The 19,969-nt window shown below is 38.0% G+C and overlaps 1 protein-coding gene across 1 annotated transcript in view; it reads left to right on the top strand.

Annotated features, from left to right (window-relative positions):
- Window positions 1-19,969, top strand: part of CHIC1 (cysteine rich hydrophobic domain 1) — a 284,937-nt gene that overhangs the window by 215,528 nt on the left and 49,440 nt on the right. The gene's annotated exons all lie outside the window — the stretch shown is intronic.

Raw genomic sequence — 19,969 nt, forward strand, 5'->3', positions numbered from 1 at the left:
AAACCCGGCAGAGACCCAACAAGAAAAGAAAACTTCAGGCCAATATCTATGATGAACATAGATGCAAAAATCTTCAATAAAATATTGGCAAGTCGATTGCAACAGCAAATCAAAAACTTATTCATCATGATCAAGTAGGATTCATTTCGGAGATGCAAGGCTAGTTCAACATATGCAAGTCTATCAACGTAATTCACCACATAAACAGAACCAAAAACAAAAACCACATGATTTTCTCAATTGATGCAGAGAAGGCATTTGACAAAATTCAACAGCCCTTTATGCTAAAAACCTTCAATAAACTCGGTATCAATGGAACGTATCTCAAAGTAATAAAAGCTATTTATGACAAACCAACAGCCAATATCATACTGAATGGGCAAACACTGGAAGCATTCTTTTTGAAATCAGGCACTAGACAAAGATGCGCTCTTTCACCACTCCTATTCAATATAGTACTGGAGTTCTAGCCAGAGCAATCAGGCAAGAAAAAGAAATAAAGGGTATTCAAATAGGAAAGGTGGAAGCCAAATTGTCTCTATTTGCAGACGACATGATAGTATACCTAGAAGACCCCATCACCTCAGCCCAAAAACTCCTGAAACTGATAAGCAACTTCAGCAAAGTCTCAGGATATAAAATCAATGTGCAAAAATCACAAGCATTCGTCTACACCAATAAGAGACTTAAAGAAAGCCAAATCAAGAACGAACTGCCATTCACAATTGCTACAAAAAGAATAAAATACCTTGGAATACAACTCACAAAGAACGTAAGGGACCTCTTCAAGGAGAACTACAAACCACTGCTCAACGAAATCAGAGAGGACACAAACAGATGGAGAAACATTCCATGTTCATGGTTAGGAAGAATTAATATCGTGAAAATGGCTATACTGCCCAAAGTAATTTACAGAATCAACGCTATCTCCATCAAGCTACCATTGACTTTCTTCACAGAACTGGAAAAAACCACCATGAACTTCATATGGAACCAAAAGCGAAGCCACATAGCCAAGTCAATTCTAAGCAAAAAGAACACAGCGGGGGGCATCACACTACCGGATTTCAAACTATACTACAAGGCTACAGTAATCAAAACAGCATGGTACTGGTACCAAAACAGAGATATAGACCAATGGAACAAAACAGAGGCACTGGAGGCAACACAACATATCTACAACTATACAATTTTTGATAAACCTGATAAAAACAAGGAATGGGGAAAGGATTCCCTGTTTAACAAATGGTGTTGGGAAAACTGGCTAGCTCTGTGCAGAAAGCAGAAACTGGACCCCTTCCTGACCCCTTACACCAAAATTAACTCCAGATGGATTAAAGAGTTAAACACAAGACCTGGCACGATAAAAACCCTAGAAGGAAATCTAGGCAAAACTATCCAGGACATAGGAGTAGGCAAGGACTTCATGAACAAAACACCAAAAGCATTGGCAACAAAAGCCAAAATAGACAAATGGGACCTAATGAAACTCCGCAGCTTCTGCAAGGCAAAAGAAACAGTCACTAGAGTGAATCAGCAACCAACAGAATGGGAAAAAATTTTTGCAGTTTACCCATCTGACAAAGGGCTGATATCCAGAATTTACAAAGAACTCAAACAGATTTACAGGAAAAAAAAAAACAAGCTCATTCAAAAGTGGGCAAAGGATATGAACAGACACTTTATGAAAGAAGACATCTATGAGGTTAACAATCATATGAAAAAATGCTCATCGTCACTGGTCATCAGAGAGATGCAAATCAAAACCACATTGAGATACCATCTCACGCCAGTTATAATGGCGATCATTAAAAATCTGGAGACAACAGACGCTGGGGAGGATGTGGAGAAGAAGGAACACTTTTACACTGTTGGTGGGAGTGTAAATTAGTTCAACCATTGTGGAAGACAGTGTGGCGATTCCTTAAGGCCTTAGAAATAGAAATTCCATTTAACCCAGCAATCCAATTACTGGGTATATATCCAAAGGACTATAAATCGTTCTACTATAAGGACACATGTACACGAATGTTCATTGCAGCACTGTTTACAATAGCAAAGACCTGGAATCAACCCAAATGCCCATTGATAATAGACTGGATTGGAAAAATGTGGCACATATTCACCATGGAATATTATGCAGCGATCAGAAATGATGAGTTTGTGTCGTTTGTAGGGACATGGATGAATCTGGAGAACATCATTCTCAGCAAACTGACACAAGAACAGAAAATGAAATACCACATATTCTCACTTATAGGTGGGTGATGAAAAAATGAAAACACATGGACAAAGGGAAGGGAGTAACAAACACTGGGGTCTATTGGGGGGGAGAGGGAAGGGACAGCGGTGGGGGGAGCTGGGGAGGGATAGCCTGGGGAGAAATGCCAAATGTGGGTGAAGGGGAGGAAGGCAGCAAAACACACTGCCATGTGTGTACCTATGCAAATGTCTTGCATGTTCTGCACATGTACCCCAAAACCTAAAATGCAATAAAAAAAATAAAAAATAAAGACCTTATTAGTCAAGAACAAAAAAAAAAAAACAAGAGCTCTCCCTCCACACAGTTACCCTACCAAGCCCCACTACAACCTTTAGCAGCCACAGCCCTTGCGTGTTCCCTTTGCATTCAGGTCGAAAGCTTCAGCGTTTTCAAAACACCTTCTTTCCTTTTCAGTTTATACTTCCAGTTCTGTCTATGTAAACCAGCCTGGCCTCATATATAATGCCATCAATAAATTAAAAGACAGAGTTTAAAAGCTCACTAATCAGGCAAATGGTTATTCTGGACCTGGCTGGACTGTCTGGACTCTGTCTAACTTGGAGTAATGGCTTCTTCCAATCCTTAGTTTTTTAACACTAACTTTCTCCTTCTCTCATTTAGACTCTGTGTTTTTCCAATTACTCTCTCAATTTTTACAAAATTATATACAAGCAATAACCAATAAGTCAATATGACAAATGCTCCTTCTAACAATCTTCACAATATCACCCCTTTCCCCGAGATCTGTCAGCAGTCTAAATTCTTTCCCATTTTTAGGTTTCCATGCTGACCCCAATCCCACTCGAAGAAGCCTTGAGAAACTTCACCCCCTAAAACCTGTTATCACCTCTGTTCTCTAATTCTTTCTCTCTATATATATAAATCCAGGTATGTCAGGCCTCCATGTGTAAGCCCAGACCCAGAAAGTCTAAAGTTCTGCCTGCCTCAGCTGATCATCCCTCACCCCCACCTGCATTCGCCATTATCCCTGATCCCCCAGCAGAGCTTCCCCTAGACGTTAAGCTTCTAAACCTAACCTGACATCTTAAAACTTATTATGATAATGTGAATACTTCTCACTCCACCCTGCCATCTTAACTGTTCTTACAATAAGGTAAATACTCCTCACCTCACCCTGCCATCTTAACTACTCTTATGCCTTACCCACCCACCATTGTAACTGAATTTATGGTAATGTGTACTCCTTGCCCCTATTCCCACCACTGTAACAAATCTTACTCTGTAACACCCCTGCCCCTTCCCCAAAAATTTGCCCCAGCCTATGAAACCAACTCCCATCCCACTGCCCTTCGCTAACGCACTTTCAGCCTTAGCCCACCTGCACCCAGGTGAATAAACAGCCATGTTGCTCACACAAAGCCTGTTTGCGGAGTCTCTTCATTCAAAGCATGCATTTTTTAACAGATAATACATATAAATACACAGACAGAGGATAAAGGATTCATTTTCCAAGCTAGGAATTAAACTCTGAACCCAAGCTGTCATTGTAGATAGGGAAAGCATAGCCACAAGGACAAAAGGTCAAGCTCCCAAGGACATAGAAGACAAGTGGGAAACCTCATTCAGTTTTTCTCAGGGACCAGATTGCCTATACCTTAAGACTAGCCCCACAAATCCTTTTTCTGATTAATTAAAACTTTACAGAGGAGGTAAACATGATTTTTACCATTCATTTAACCGGTTTGCCCAGAGAGAGAAAGGAAGGCATTGCCTGAAGCAAGGTGGAAAAGGCAGTCATTCAGGGAGGCCAGAGAAAGACCAACCCATAGCATTGACACTGAAATGTTGAGGTGGCTGCTTGTTGGCAGCAAAGGAATCTTTTCTAGCAGTGCCATCAGCTCTCAAGTTTCCCCATTTTAGGAAGGAAATAGCTCCCCATGTCCCACAATCCTATACATGCCTAGTCCTGTCACCCATAGCCATCAGGAAAGAGAATAGCAGTTAACATTCCATGGTGCCAAACCCATTCTTGGCTGAAAGAGACTTTGCCAAGAGGGGCCTCTAGCCTTCTAAATCTTAGAAGAGACTCTATCCCTCCTAAATTGGACCTTTAATTCAAGGCCGGTTAAGCGTCCTTGCCTTTTATTAAGAGGGGCCTCTAACTCACTCTGTTTTAGGAGAGACTATAACTCCCCTAAATTGGGCCCCTAACCCAATACTATCCTTTACCCAGGTACCCCACCACTTCCCCAACATAGGCCAATCAGTGCCGTAGTCTTTTTTCTTTGGGTTGGTGGGGAATTCTTCAGCATTATCTCTTCTGTGGTTTGCCAAAAAGATGTTATTGAACAGACCCCAACACTTACACAAAGTTAGCCTTTGGGTAGGGGATTTCTGCACTATAGTCCCTTCAGCGGTCTCCAAAAAGATATTATGGGAAAGGAGCCCCAATCCAGATGCCAAGAGAGGGTTCTTGAATCTCATACAAGAGAGAATTTAGGGTGATTTTGTAGAATAAAGTGACAGCAATTTTATTAAGGAAGTAAAGGAATAAAAGAATGGCTACTCCAAAGACATAGCAGACTCAAAGGCTGCTTGATGCCCATTTTTATGGTTATTTCTCGATGATATGTTAAACAAGGTGTGGATTATTTATTCCTCCCCTTTTTAGACCATATAGGGTAACTTTCTGATGTTGCCATGGCATTTGTAAACTGTCATGGTGCTGGTGGGAGTGTAGCAGTGAGGACGACCAGCAGTCACTCTTGTGGCCATTTTGGTTTTGGTGGGTTTTAGCCAGCTTCTTTACTGCAATCTGTTTTATCAGCAAGGTCTTTATGATCTGTATCTTGTGCCGACCTCCTTTCTTATCCTGTGATATAGAATGCCTTAATCATCTGGGATTGCAGCCCAGTAGGTTTCAACCTCGTTTTACCAAACTCCTGTTCAAGACAGAGTTTTCCTGGTTCAAATGCCTCTGATAGTCAGATATAGGATTTGCAAATATTTTCTCCCATTATTTGATTTGCCTTGTTAATAATGTCCTTTGATGCACAAACATTCTTAATTCTGGTGAAATCCAGCTTATCTGTTTTTTTTCTTTTGTTACTTGTATTTTTGATGTCACATCTAAGAATCTGTTGCCAAACCCACAGTCTTGATTTACCCATATATCTCTTTCTGAGTTTTTTTGAAAAGTAGTTTTAGCTTTTCAATTTAGGTCTTTGATTTATTTGGAGTTAAATTTTGAATGGAGTATGAGGTAAGAAACCGATTTTATTATATTCTTACATGTATCCAGTTATTCCAGCACAAATTTGTTGACAATTTAATGGTCTTGGCATTGTGTAAAATCAGTTGACCATAGTTGTGTGGGTTTCTTTCTGAACTTTTATTCTATTTCATTGACCTGTGTATCTATTTTTATGACATTATCACACCAATTTGATTACTGTATCTTTGTACTAAGATTTAACATTAACAATTGTGTTTGTTTACACAGGCATGGTTAAAAAAAATAGACAATTGTGAATCTTACAACTATATTATTTTGCAACATTGTTTAGATTGTGTGGGATCTCTGACAATCCCAAATGAATTTTAGGATCAGTCTATCCATCTTACAAAAAAGGCAGTTGAAATTTTGATACAGAATACATCAAATCTGTAGATCACTTTAGAAAGTATCGTGATGCTAACAGTATTAATTCTTACAATCCATAAACCTCATAAGTCTCTCCATTAATTAGGTCTTATTTAGTTTCCTTCAGCAGTGTTTTTTAGTTTTCATTATAAAATCTTGCATCTCCTTGGGTCCATTTATTCATAAGAATTTTATTCTTGATGCTATTCAGTTGGTGCAAAAGTAATTGTGGTTTGCACAAATTTTTTTAATTGCCAAAACTGCAATTCCTTCTGCGCAAACCTAATATTAATGAACCAGTTTTCTTAATTCAGTTGTGATTGCACATTTCTTGTGATTTTTTGGTTTTTGATGTTTGTTCATTTGTTTGTTTGTTTTGGAAACAGGGTCTTGCTCTGTCACCCAGGCTGAAATGCAGTGATATGATTATGGCCTATTGCAGCCTTAATTTCCCAGGCTCAAGCAATCCTTACACCTCAGCCTCCTGAGTAGCTGGGACTACAGACATGTGCAACCAGCCCCAGCTAATTTTTTTTTTGTTTTTGTATTTTTAAGGAAACAGGGTTTCACCATGTCGCCCAGGCTGGTCTCTAACTCCTGGGATCCAGCAGTCTTCCCATCTCAGCCTCCCAAAGTTCAGAACTTATTATAGGCATAAGCCACCATATGCAGTTGATACTTTTAATGTAGATATTGTATCTTGCAACACTGCTGGATATGTATATTAGCTGAAACAGTTTTGTGTATCTGTGGGTTCTTTAAGTTTTTTTTTTACGTAAGAATATGTTATTGTAAATAGAGTTTTACTTTTTCCTTTCCAATTTGAATGACTTTTTCTTGGCTAATTGCTTTGACTTTAAAATCCAGTAAAATGTTGAACAGAAGTGGTAAAAATGGGCATCCTTGTTTCATTCCTGGTCTTAGGAGAAACACTTTTAATCCTTCACCACTGAAGATTTGTTAGCTGTGAGATATTAATCAACATGTGTTATCAGATTAAGTTTTATTCTGTAATGGGTTGAATTTCCAAATTCATATGTTGATGTTCTAATCCCTAGTATCTCAGAATGTGTCTGTATTTGTACATAGGACCTTTAAATAAGATGATTAAGTTAAATGAGGTTGTTATGGTCGGTCCTAATTCATTTAAGGCCCTATTCACCTTAAATAATTTACTCCATTCTATATATACTTCTTTACAAGAAGAGAAAATGTAGACACATAAAGCAACACCAGGGGTGCCTGTGCAGAGGAAATACTTAGGACACAGCAAGAAGGCAGCCATCTGTAAGTCAAGGAAAAAAATGCCTCGGATGAAAAAAAACATGTTAACACCTTGATTTTGAACTTCTACCCTTCAGAATGGTGAGAAAATAAGTTTCTGTTAAGTCATCTGGTCTGTGATATTTTCTTAGGGCACCACTAGCAAAGGAATGCACCTTATACTCTTACTTTATTGAGTGTTTTTTTTTTTAATTTTTTTATTATTGCATTTTAGGTTTGGGGGTACATGTGCAGAGCATGCAATACAGTTGCATAGGTACACACAGGGCAGTGTGTTTTGTTTGCTTTCTCCCCTTCACCCACATTTGGTATTTCTCCCCTGGCAATCCCTCCCCACCTCCCCCTCCCACTGGCCCTCCCCTTTTCCCCCCAATAGACCCCAGTGTTTAGTACTCCCCTCTCTGTGTCCATTTGTTCTCATTTTGCATCACCCGCCTATAAGTGAGAATATGCGGTGTTTCATTTTCTGTTCTTGTGTCAGTTTGCTGAGAATGATGTTCTCCAGATTCATCCATGTCCCTACAAACGACACGAACTCATCATTTCTGATTGCTGCATAATATTCCATGGTGTATATGTGCCATATTTTCCAAATCCAGTCTATCATCGATGGGCATTTGGGTTGATTCCAGGTCTTTGCTATTGTAAACAGTGCTGCAATGAACATTCGTATGCATGTGTCCTTATAGTAGAATGATTTGTAGTCCTTTGGATATATACCCAGTAATGGGATTGCTGGGTAAAATGGGATTTCTATTTCTAAGGCCTTGAGGAATCGCCACACCGTCTTCCACAATGGTTGGATTAATTTACACTCCCACCAACAGTGTAAAAGTGTTTCTTCTTCTCCACATCCTCTCCAGCATCTGTTGTCTCCAGATTTTTTAATGATCGCCATTCTAACTGGCGTGAGATGGTATCTCAATGTGGTTTTGATTTGCATCTCTCTGATGACCAGTGACGATGAGCATTTTTTCATATGATTGTTGGCCTCATATATGTCTTCTTTCGTAAAGTGTCTGTTCATATCCTTTGACCACTTTTGAATGGGCTTGTTTTTTTTTTTCCTGTAAATCTGTTTGAGTTCTTTGTAAATTCTGGATATCAGCCCTTTGTCAGATGGGTAAACTGCAAAAATTTTTTCCCATTCTGTTGGTTGCTAATCCACTCTAGTGACTGCTTCTTTTGCCGTGCAGAAGCTGTGGAGTTTCATTAGGTCCCATTTGTCTATTTTGGCTTTTGTTGCCAATGCTTTTGGTGTTTTGTTCATGAAGTCCTTGCCTACTCCTATGTCCTGGATAGTTTTGCCTAGATTTCCTTCTAGGGTTTTTATCGTGCCAAGTCTTATGTTTAAGTCTTTAATCCATCTGGAGTTAATTTTAGTGTAAGGTGTCAGGAAGGGGTCCAGTTTCCGCTTTCTGCACATGGCTAGCCAGTTTTCCCAACACCATTTGTTAAACAGGGAATCCTTTCCCCCTTGCTTGTTTTTGTCAGGTTTATCAAAGATTGTATAGTTGTAGATATGTTGTGTTGCCTCCGGTGCCTCTGTTTTGTTCCATTGGTCTATATCTCTGTTTTGGTACCAGTACCATGCTGTTTCGATTACTGGAGCCTTGTAGTATAGTTTGAAATCCGGTAGTGTGATGCCCCCCACTGTGTTCTTTTTGCGTAGAATTGACTTGGCTCTGCGGGTTCTCTTTTGGTTCCATATGAAGTTCATGGTGGTTTTTTCCAGTTCTGTGAAGAAAGTCAATGGTAGCTTGATGGGGATAGCGTTGATTCTGTAAATTGCTTTGGGCAGTATAGCCATTTTCACGATGTTAATTCTTCCTAACCATGAACATGGAATCTTTCTCCATCTGTTTGTGTCCTCTCTGATTTCGTTGAGCAGTGGTTTGTAGTTCTCCTTGAAGAGGTCCCTTACGTTCCTTGTGAGTTGTATTCCAAGGTATTTTATTCTTATTGTAGCAATTGTGAATGGCAGTTCGTTCTTGATTTGGCTTTCTTTAAGTCTGTTATTGGAGTAGATGAATGCTTGTGATTTTTGCACATTGATTTTATATCCTGAGACTTTGCTGAAGTTGCTTATCAGTTTTAGGAGTTTTTGGGCTGAGGTGATGGGGTCTTCTAGGTATACTATCATGTCGTCTGCAAATAGAGACAATTTGGCTTTCACCTTTTCTATTTGAATACTCTTTATTTCTTTTTCTTGCCTGATTGCTCTGGTAAAACTTCCAGAACTATATTGAATAGGAGTGGTGAAAGAGGGCATCCTTGTCTAGTGCCAGATTTCAAAGGGAATGCTTCCAGTTTCTGCCCATTCAGTATGATATTGGCTGTTGGTTTGTCATAAATAGCTTTTATTACTTTGAGATACGTTCCATCTATACCGAGTTTATTGAGGGTTTTTAGCATAAAGGGCTGTTGAATTTTGTCAAATGCCTTCTCTGCATCAATTGAGATAATCATGTGGTTTTTGTTTTTGGTTCTGTTTATGTGGTGAATTACGTTGATAGACTTGCGTATGTTGAACCAGCCTTGCATCCCCGGGATGAATCCTACTTGATCATGGTGAATAAGTTTTTTGATTTGCTGTTGCAATCGGCTTGCCAATATTTTATTGAAGATTTTTGCATCTATGTTCATCATGGATATTGGCCTGAAGTTTTCTTTTCTTGTTGGGTCTCTGCCGGGTTTTGGTATCAGAATGATGTTGGTCTCGTAAAATGATTTGGGAAGTATTCTCTCTTTTTGGATTGTTTGAAATAGTTTTAGAAGAAATGGTACCAGCTCCTCTTTGTGTGTCTGGTAGAATTCAGCTGTGAACCCATCTGGACCTGGGCTTTTTTTGTGTGGTAGGCTCTTAATTGCTGCCTCGACTTCTGAGCTTGTTATTAGAAAAATACTATGTCAGAAACTATTATCTCCACAGAGAAAGGAAGAGTATTAAAGAAGGAACAAACAATGGTAAAGTAAAAACTTTAATTTTTTTTATTAATTGATACATCTGTTAACAGTTTGTTCAAAATAATAATGACAATGTATACAGTGATTATAATTATGGCTGTTTGTTATGATTTTAGTTGTTTTGCATTTGCTGAGCAGTGCTTTACTTTCAATTATGTAGTCAATTTTAGAGTAGGTGTGATGTGGTGCTGAGAAGAATGTATATTCTGTTGATTTGGGGTGAAGAGTTTTTTAAATATCTATCAGCTTTGCTTGCTCCAGGTCTGAGTTCAAGCCCTGGATATTTTTGTTGATTTTCTGTCTGGTTGATCTGTTTAATATTGACAGTGGAGTGTTAACGTCTCCCACTATTATTGTTTGGGCGTCTAAGTCTTTTTGTAGGTCATTAAGAACTTGCTTTATGTATCCGGGTGCTCCTGTATTGGGTCCATATATGTTTAGGATCGTTAGCTCTTCTTGTTGTATCGATCCTTTTACCGTTATGTAATGGCCTTCTTTGTCTCTTTTGATCTTTGTTGCTTTAATGTCTATTTTATCAGAGACGAGAATTCCAACTCCTGCTTTTTTTTGCTCTCCATTTGCTTGGTAAATCTTCCTCCATTTCTTTATTTTGAGCCTTTGTGTATCCTTACATGTGAAATGGGTTTTCTGGATACAGCACACTGATGGGTTTTGGCTTTTTATCCAATTTGCCAGTCTGTGTCTTTTGATTGGTGCATTTAGTCCATTTACAATTAGGGTTAATATTGTTATGTGTGAATTTGATACTGCCATTTTGATGCTAGCTGGCTGTTCTGCCTGTTAGTTCTTGTAGATTCTTCATTATGTTGATGTTCTTTAGCATTTAGTGTGATTTTGGAATGGCTGGTACTGGTTGTGCCTTTCTATGCATAGTGCCTTTTTCAGGAGCTCTTGTAAAGCAGCCCTGTTGGTGACAAAATCTCTGAGTACTTGCTTGTTCACAAAGGATTTTATTTTTTTTCGCTTATGAATCTCAGTTTGGCTGGATATGAAATTCTGGGTTGAAAGTACTTTTCTTTAAGGATGTTGACTATCGGCCCCTACTTTCTTCTGTCTTGTAGTGTTTCTGCCGAGAGATCTGCTGTGAGTCTGATGGGCTTCCCTTTGTGGGTGACCTGACCTTTCTCTCTGGCTCCTCTTAGTATTTTCTCCTTTATTTCAACCTTGTTGAATCTGACGATTATGTGCCTTGGGGTTGCTCTTCTTGTGGAATTTTTTTGTTGTGTTCTCTGTATTTTCTGCATTTGAGTGTTGGCCTGTCTTGCTAGGTGGGGGAAATTTTCCTTGATAATATTTTGAAGAGTATTTTCTCACTTGGATTCATTCTCTTCATCACATTCTGCTACACCTATCAAACGTAGGTTAGGTCTCTTCACATAGTCCCACATTTTTTGGAGACTTTGTTCATTCTTTTTTGCACTTTTTTCTCTGATCTTGGTTTCTCATTATATTTCATTGAGTTGATCTTCGACTTCTGATATTCTTTCTTCTGCTTCGTCAATTCGGCTGTTGAAACTTGTGCATGCTTCACGAAGTTCTCGTATTGTGTTTTTCAGCTCCTTTAATTCATTCATATTCCTCTCTAAGTTATCCATTCTTGTTATCATTTCCTCGAATCTTTTTTCAAGTTTCTTAGTTTCTTTGCATTGATTTAAAACATGTTCTTTTAGCTCACAAAAGTTTCTAATTATCCACCTTCTGAAGTCTAATTCCGTCATTTTGTCACAGTCATTCTCCGTCCAGCTTTGTTCCTTTGCTGCTGAGGAGTTTTAGTCCTTTCTAGAAGGTGACGTGTTCTGGTTTCGGGTATTTTCCTTTTTTTTTGCACTGGTTTCTTCTTATCTTTGTGGATTTATCCACCTGTCATCTACGTAGTTGCTGACTTTTCGATTGGGTCTCTGAGTGGACGCCCAGATTGTTGATGATGAAGTATTTCTGTTACTTGGTTTTTTTTCTACCAGTCTAGCCCCTCCACTGTATGACTGTTGAGGTCCACTCGAGGCCCTGCTCATCTGGGGTACACCTATAGCAGCTGTGGAACAGTGAGGGATGCTACCAGTTTTTTTTTCTGCTATCTTTGTTTCAGAATGGTGCCTGCCAAATGTCAGTCTTTTGGATATAGAGGGGTCAGGGAGCTGCTTGAGGAGACAGTCTGTACTTTATAGGAGCTCAAGTGCTGAGCTGTGAGCTCTGTTGTTCATTCAGGGCTGTTAAGCTGTTACGTTTAATTCTGCTGCAGCAGAACTCATAAAAAATTTTTTTTCTCAGATACTCTGTCTCGGGGGCTTGGGGCTTTCTTTGTAAGTGTCCGTTGTGCTGTCCTGCCCAGCTATGAGGCAGTCTAGTCACTATTTGCCTGCCGAGGCTGTTCCCTGCTGGTGTGAGGTTTGCCCTGTTGCTGCAGGCTCTGCCACGCTGCTGCAGTCTTTGCTCTGCTGCCATGGGCTACGCCCTGTGGCGGAGTCTGTCTGTTGTGGCAAGTTGCCTCAGCAACGGCAGGTTGCGTCAGCAATGAATGTGTACCTCAGTAGGGGCAGATTACCTCAGTAATGGCGGACGCCCCTCCTTCACGGAGCTGCACCATCTTGGGTTCAGCTGTGCCTGCACGCAGAGCGTTTAGAATTGCCGTTTTGTTTGTCCTACTGCGCTACCCCAAACGCAGTTTCCCTGGAATCTCCTGGCCTGGCTCACTGTCCAAGTCCCGTTCAGTCTCAAGTTCAGCCCTCTGAAGTCTCCGATTGCCAGTTCAATAGGGCACCTTGACCAGTGCACTTTGTGCCGAGAACTGTGGAGTGCCACTGTGCTACAGCACCGGCCACTGGCTGCACCGGCTGCTGGCTGCACCAGCCGAAACCTCTGCCTGGTGCCCTGTGTCTCTTTTATACCTGGGAATTTTCTCGTTCTGTGGGCAACAAAGATCTGTCTGGAAATGCAGCCCTGACTCACCCTCTGCACATTCACCATGAGCTTCAATCCTGGGTTGTTCTTATCGTGCCATCTTGAGTCCAAATAATTTTTAATATTTAAACCAGGACAGGTTTACTGGTAACAAATTCTTTCATTTTTTTGTTCTGGAAAAGTCTTTTTTTCTCTTTCACTCTCAAAGGATAATTTTGTGGATATATACTTCTAGATTGCTTTCCAACACCTTAAATATTTTACTCCATTCTATTGTTGTCTGCATGGTCCTGAAGATTACTCCAATGTAATTCTTATCCTTGTTCATTTATTTGTACGGTTTTGTTCCTTTACATTCTTTCAAGATTTTTCTTTGTCTTTATTATTTTTTTAGTTTGTCTGAGTATAGATGTTTTGGTATTCTCTAAGTTTCCTGGATCTGTGATTTGGTCTTGATCATTAATTTGGAGACATTCTCATTCATTATTTCGTCAAATATTTCTTTTATTACTTTCTTTTTCTTGTGTATTCCCATTATGTGGCTATTAAAAAACTTATTACTGTGCCATAACTCTTACATATTCTATTTGTTTTTTTCTATTTACATGTCACTTTTGGAATTTTCTCTTGGAGAATGTTTAAGCTCGGTGATTCTTTACCATCTATGCCAAGTCTATTCATGAATCCATCAATAACATTCTTTATTTCTGTTACAATGTTTTTGATTTCTAGCATTTTCTTCTGATTCTTGCTTACTTTCTATCTCTCTATTTACATTACCTATATTTTTAATGCAATAAGTACAAATCTGCCCTCTTAATGAAATTTCAAGTGTGCAATCGAGTATGTTTAACTATAGGCATAACATTGCACAGTAAATCTCTAGGTCATATTTATCTTGCATAACTGAAACTTGATACACATTAAATACCAACTCCCCATTTTCCCTTCTCCCTATCCCCTGTCAAATACCATTCTATTCTCTGCTTCTATTAATTAAATTATTTCAGATCTCTCACATAAATCATGCAGTATTTGTCATTCTGTGACTGACTCATTTCATTTAGTTTAATGTCCTGAGGGTTCATCAGTGTTGTCGTATATGGCAAGATTTCCTTTTTTACAGCTAAATAATATTCCATTGTCGTATATACCACATTTGCATTATTCATCCTTTAATGAACATTTGTTTCCACACCTTGGCTATTGTGAATAGCACTCTAATGCACATAATATGCAGATACTGTTCAAGATCCCAAATTCAGTTCTTTTGGGTGATTATCCTAAAGTGGAGTTACTGATATATGGAAGTTATACTTTTCAGTTTCTGAGGAACATCCATATGATTACTCATAGAGACTGCATCATTTTACATTCCTAACAAAAGTGTATGGGGGCTCTAATTTCTCCACATCAACAATACTTATTATCTTTTTTAAAAGTAAAACCTATCCTAAGAGGTGTGAGGTGATATCTCACTGTGTCCTGGACTGACATTTCCGTGATGATTAATGAAGTTAAGCATCTCTACATATACCTGTTGGCCATTTGTGTGTCTTTTTTGAAGATATGTCTATTCAGGTCCTTTACCTGTTTTTTAAATGGGTTATTTGTTTTATTTGCTATTGAGTTGTTAGACTACCTTATATATTTGGATATTTGGATATTTTGGATATTAACACCTTATCACATATATGGTTTACAAATATTTTCTCTCACTCTGTACGTTATTTCTTTACCCTGTTAATTCTTTGTGTGTGTGTTTGTGTGTGTGTGTATGTGTGATGCCAGAAACATTTTAGATTGATATAGTCTCAATTCCCTATTTTTGCTTTTGTTGTCTGTGTTTCCGGTGTCATATTCTAGGCCACTGACATGAAACTTTCCCTCTATGATTTTTCTAGGAGTTTTAGTTTTATGTTTTATGTTTAAGTTCTAGTCCATTTTAAGTGGACTTTGTGTGTTGCCCGAGAAAAAAATTCAATTATATTCTTTCACATATGGACATCTAATTTTCTAAGCACCATTTGTTGAAAAGACTATCTTTTTTACATTGTGTATTTTTGTCACCCTTTATCAAAGTTAGTTGACTATATATATGCATGGCATTATTTCCAAGCTCTCTAATCTGCTCCATTGGTTTATATTTCTGTTCTTATGCTAGTACTATTCTAATTGTGTTTTTTTTAATTATGTAGTTTTGTAATATATTTTGAAATCAGGAAGTATGATGCCTCCAGATTTGTGTTTCTTTTTCAAGATTGTTTTGGATATTCAGAGTCCATCATCATTTTATATAAATTTTAGTATTTTTGCCATTAATATAAAAAATACCCTAGGGATTTTGATAGGGATTGCAGTGAATCTATAGAGTGCTTTGGGAGAATGTAGACATTTTAACAATATTCTGTGTTCCAATAATCCCATTGAACATAAAATGTTTTTTCATTTAACTGTGTTATCTTTAAGTTTTCACTAAAGTTTTGCAGTTTTTAGTGTACAAGTCTTTAGCCTTCTTAATTTTGTTCCTAAGTGTTTAATTCTCTTTGATACTATAAAGAGGATCATTTTTGTAGTCTCCATTTTAGATAGCTTGTTACTGTATAGAAATGCAACTAATTTTTGTATGTTGATTTTGTATTTTGCAACTTTACTGAATTTATTAGTTCTAAGTTTTTTGTGAAGTCTTTAGGATTTTCTACATAAAATATTATGTAATCTGCAACCAGAATGTTTTACTTATTCCTTTCCCATTTGGATGCCTTTTATTTCTTTTTCTTGCCTAACTGCTTTGCATAAATTTTCCAGTACTATGTTGAAAAATGGTGGTAACAAGTTAGCATCCTTGACTCATTTCTGATCTTAGGGGAAAGCTTTCAATTTTTTACTGTTGACTGTTCAAATATGACCTTCATTATGTTCAGGTATTTATAATTATTTTCTACACCTAGTTCAATGAGAATTTTTATTATGAAATTGTGGGACATTGTTATATTTTTCTACTGTTTTTCCTGTATCTACTTAGATGACCATTAATTTTATCTTTAATTCTATTAATGTAGCATATTACATTAATATATTTTTGTATATTGAATTCTTCTTTCATCATACATGTAAATCCTACTTGATCGTAGCATATGATTCTTTTAATTTGCTGTTGAATTCAGTTTGCTAATATTGTGCTAAGGACTTTTACATCTTTGTTTATCAGGGATATTGGCCTTTAATTTCCTTTCCTTATAGTGTCTTTTTCTACCTTTGGTGCCAAGAAAATTCTGATCCTGTAAAATGAGCTTGCAAGTGGTCTTTTCTATTCATTTTTTGAAAGAGTTTAAGAACAATTGGTACTAATGCTTCTTTAAGTGCTTGATAGAAATCACAAGTGAAGCTTGAGCTTTTCTTTCTTGGGAGGTATGTAATTACTGATTCAGTCCTCTAACTAGGTTAGTCTCAGGGATTTAGTGAGCTTGTTCCCCTGTAATGTAATCTTCATAAGTCAATCTAAGTTTTGTAATGTTTTGTCCTCCCGTTAATTGAGACAGGAGACCTAGAATGGGCTGGAACTAGATATTTTTTTTTTTCTTCATGTCAGTTTGGCTCTTGTAAGACCCCATTAGGTTAGTCTCTGGCAAATTACATTTACTTGAGGCAGGCCTAATGAAGAATTTTCTGGAGGTATTTGAAAATGACCAGTTTTTCCTCCTTGTTTCTATCTGCTCTCCCATCACCACCAGTTTTTCCAATTTTGAATACAGTGGTTTTTCCTGTGCCCATAATTATTGGATATGAGAGAAGTTGATTTTCAGTTTGTTCAGTTTTCTTGTGAAGATAAGAGTGATGACTTCTGTGAAAGGAAAATAAATCTTGGGACCTGAAAATCAGTAAGCCAGAAAGAAACGTGAAGCTGGTAACTGAAGACCTGTTTCCAATTTTATTCTTAAATAAAATAGCTAAGAAGATGTTTTATAAGCTAAGTACTCCCTCACAATTTGCCCACAAGGAAATTTCTCATAGCCTTCAAGATCTTTACATGAATACACGTCTGTTGAATTTCACCCTGGCAATGTAAATTGATAGCTTATCTTTACAGATGCAAGACAGAAACTCTTCCCTCTGCTCACCTGAGACAAATGAATATTTGATTGCTTCCTCTGCCCTATTGTTTATATAAAAATGAAGATTCACTGAGCCAGACTAAGGCACAAATGACTGTTATCCTACTCCCCTCTCACACGTAAATTGTGTATTCAGTGAAAGGCTGATCTGAACTGAGCCAATGTACACCTTACACATTGATTGAGGTCTCACATAAACCTAAAATGTATAAAAGCAAGCTGTACGCCAACCACTTTGGGCACATGTCATCAGGAGCTCCTGCAGCTGTGTCAGGAGCACATCCTTAGCCTTGGCAAAATAAACTTTCTAAAGTGACTGAGACCTGTCTCAGATACTTTGGGTTCATACTTCCAAGCTCCTTACATTCTGAAACCTAAACTGCCATGAAAGTTTTTTTATTACTGTTTCAATCACTTGATTTGTTAGAGATGTGTTTAGGTTTTCTATTTCTTCTTGAGAAAGTTTTAGTAGTTGATGTATCTCTGAAGTTATTTATTTTATAGACTGGTTTTTAATCACAGTTTTTGCCATTAAAAGTAATGGCAAATATTTGGGTTATTTAATTTGTTACCTTACAGTTGTTCATAGTATTCTCTTGTAATGTTTTTATTTCACTGCAGTTGGTAATATCACCACTTTCATTTCTGATTTTAGTAATTTTCCTTTTTCTCTCTCTCTCTCTCTCTATATATATAACATGTTAATGGGCACGACATTAACATAACTGTTCAAAGTGGGAGAAATCAAATATCAACCATATATATGTTGATATTTACATATATATCAATGTATATATAACAACCATATATGTGTTGTGCCCCTTAACATAGTCTTACAAGTTTATGTTGTGCATTTGTCTTTTTAAGTCATATAGGAATCAAGAATTATAAACCAAAAATACATTAATGCTGACATTTATTTTATGTATGTAGTTACATTTACCCATGTTTTTTATTTCTTTATATGGATTTCAGATATTGTCTAGTGTTCCTCCAAGGACTCCATTTAGCATTTCTTGTAGAGCAGGTCTAGTAACTACAACATCTCTGCTTTTGTTGCTCTGGAGATGCAAAATGTTTCTACATCATTAAAGAATAGTTTTGCCTGGTACTGAATGTTTGTTTGACAGTTCTTACATTCAGTATTTTGCCCATGACATGTCACTACCTGTCAGCCTTCATGGTTTTTTATGATAATTCAAATATTTATCTTATTGAGGATATCTTGAACCTAACAAGTCAATTCTCTTGCTTCTTACAAATTTCTCTTTTTCTTTTAACAATTTGATTATAATGTATTCCTACATGGATCTCTTTGAGTTATCCTACTTAGAGTTTGTTTTACATCCAGATGTGTAGATTCACATCTTTCATCAAATTAAGTAAGTTCTGTCATTTTTTTCAAGCAATCTTTCCATCCCATTCTCTCTCTCCTCTCTTTCTTATATTCATATTGTATATATGTTGGTATAATTAATGATGTCCCACAGGCCTCTTATCTTCTATTAATTTTTCTTCATTCTTTGTTCTTTCTGTTTCTCAGACCAGATAATTTCAGTTGACTTATATTCAACTTTGATGATTATTTCTTCTGCCTCCTCAAATCTGCTGTTGAACACATGATGAATTTTCCTTTTCGTTATCGAAGCTTAAAGCTCCAGAATTTCTATTCTGTTTCTTTTTTTATGTTAAAAGATGACCAAAAATTGAAATTTACAGTGTCAGAGAAAAGATGGCTAATGTTGCCAGGAAATTCCTCTCCCACTGAGAGAAACAAAAATATCAAGTAAGCCATCACACTTTGAACAGATCTTTTGAGAGAAAAAACTGAAAGGCAATAGAGAAGCAATGCAAAATACCAAGGTTAAGGAAGGAAAAAGCTGAGAAGCCTGTATGGAGTCACCAGGTGCCAGGACAAGCTTCTAAGGAAAGGTCAAGCTAAATAACTGTGAGGTACCACACTCCTGGCACAGACATCTGTGCTACTAGAGATCTCATGATACCCACAGACATTTTAGCTGGCAGAAGTCATCTTCCCAGAGAGTAGGCAGAGGCAGAGCTTGAACATGTGCCAAGCCCTTTTGCAAGTAGGGCAGCTACAGCAAAATAAAGATGGGTACCATAGGTACCCATCCTCCAAGGCTCTCCATTTTCCTCTAAGTGATTCTAGCCCCTGATGACTGCTGGGACAGGAAAGGGCAAAGCTGTCTTTCTCAGGGAACTTGGTCATATCTGATCTGCATACCCAACTGTGCACCAGCCTGGCTGCTCCTACAGGGTTATACACACAGCACAGCCTTTGCTGTCCTGCCTGAATTCTTTACCAGTGGCCCGGGAGTATTTCAGCCCACATACACAACCAGTGCTTGACCCCAAGGAGCAGAAAGACAAAATCACAGGCTCAGTAAAAACCCTCCCAGGTTTCAAGCACACAGTGCAGGGGTAGCAAGCTGAAATCTGTCACCCAAACTTGAGTTGGGGAAGAGTTTCCCCTCTCAGAATACTGAGAAGAGTGAAGCATGAGTTCATGTGCTGGTGTGGGAACTAGGCATACCTTTTTTCACAAGTGTAATCTGGACACAGCTTGTTTTCTAGCCACAAATCTCTGCCCAAGGGACCGCTATAGTCTGGAACACCTAACAACCCAGTGACCTGGGTGCAGAGGTATGGGATGAAACTAGCTAGTTGGGCCTGCTACTGAGGCAGACACCAGAAAGAGACTCAATGAGGAGAATGATGGGCAATCCCCACAGTCATCTGCTGGGAAAAAAAAATCCCTGGGCTGCAGGGACCACACCAGGTTTACACTCATGGCAA

Source organism: Callithrix jacchus, chromosome X (assembly GCF_049354715.1).
Source record: "Callithrix jacchus isolate 240 chromosome X, calJac240_pri, whole genome shotgun sequence".
Lineage (NCBI taxonomy): Eukaryota > Metazoa > Chordata > Mammalia > Primates > Cebidae > Callithrix > Callithrix jacchus.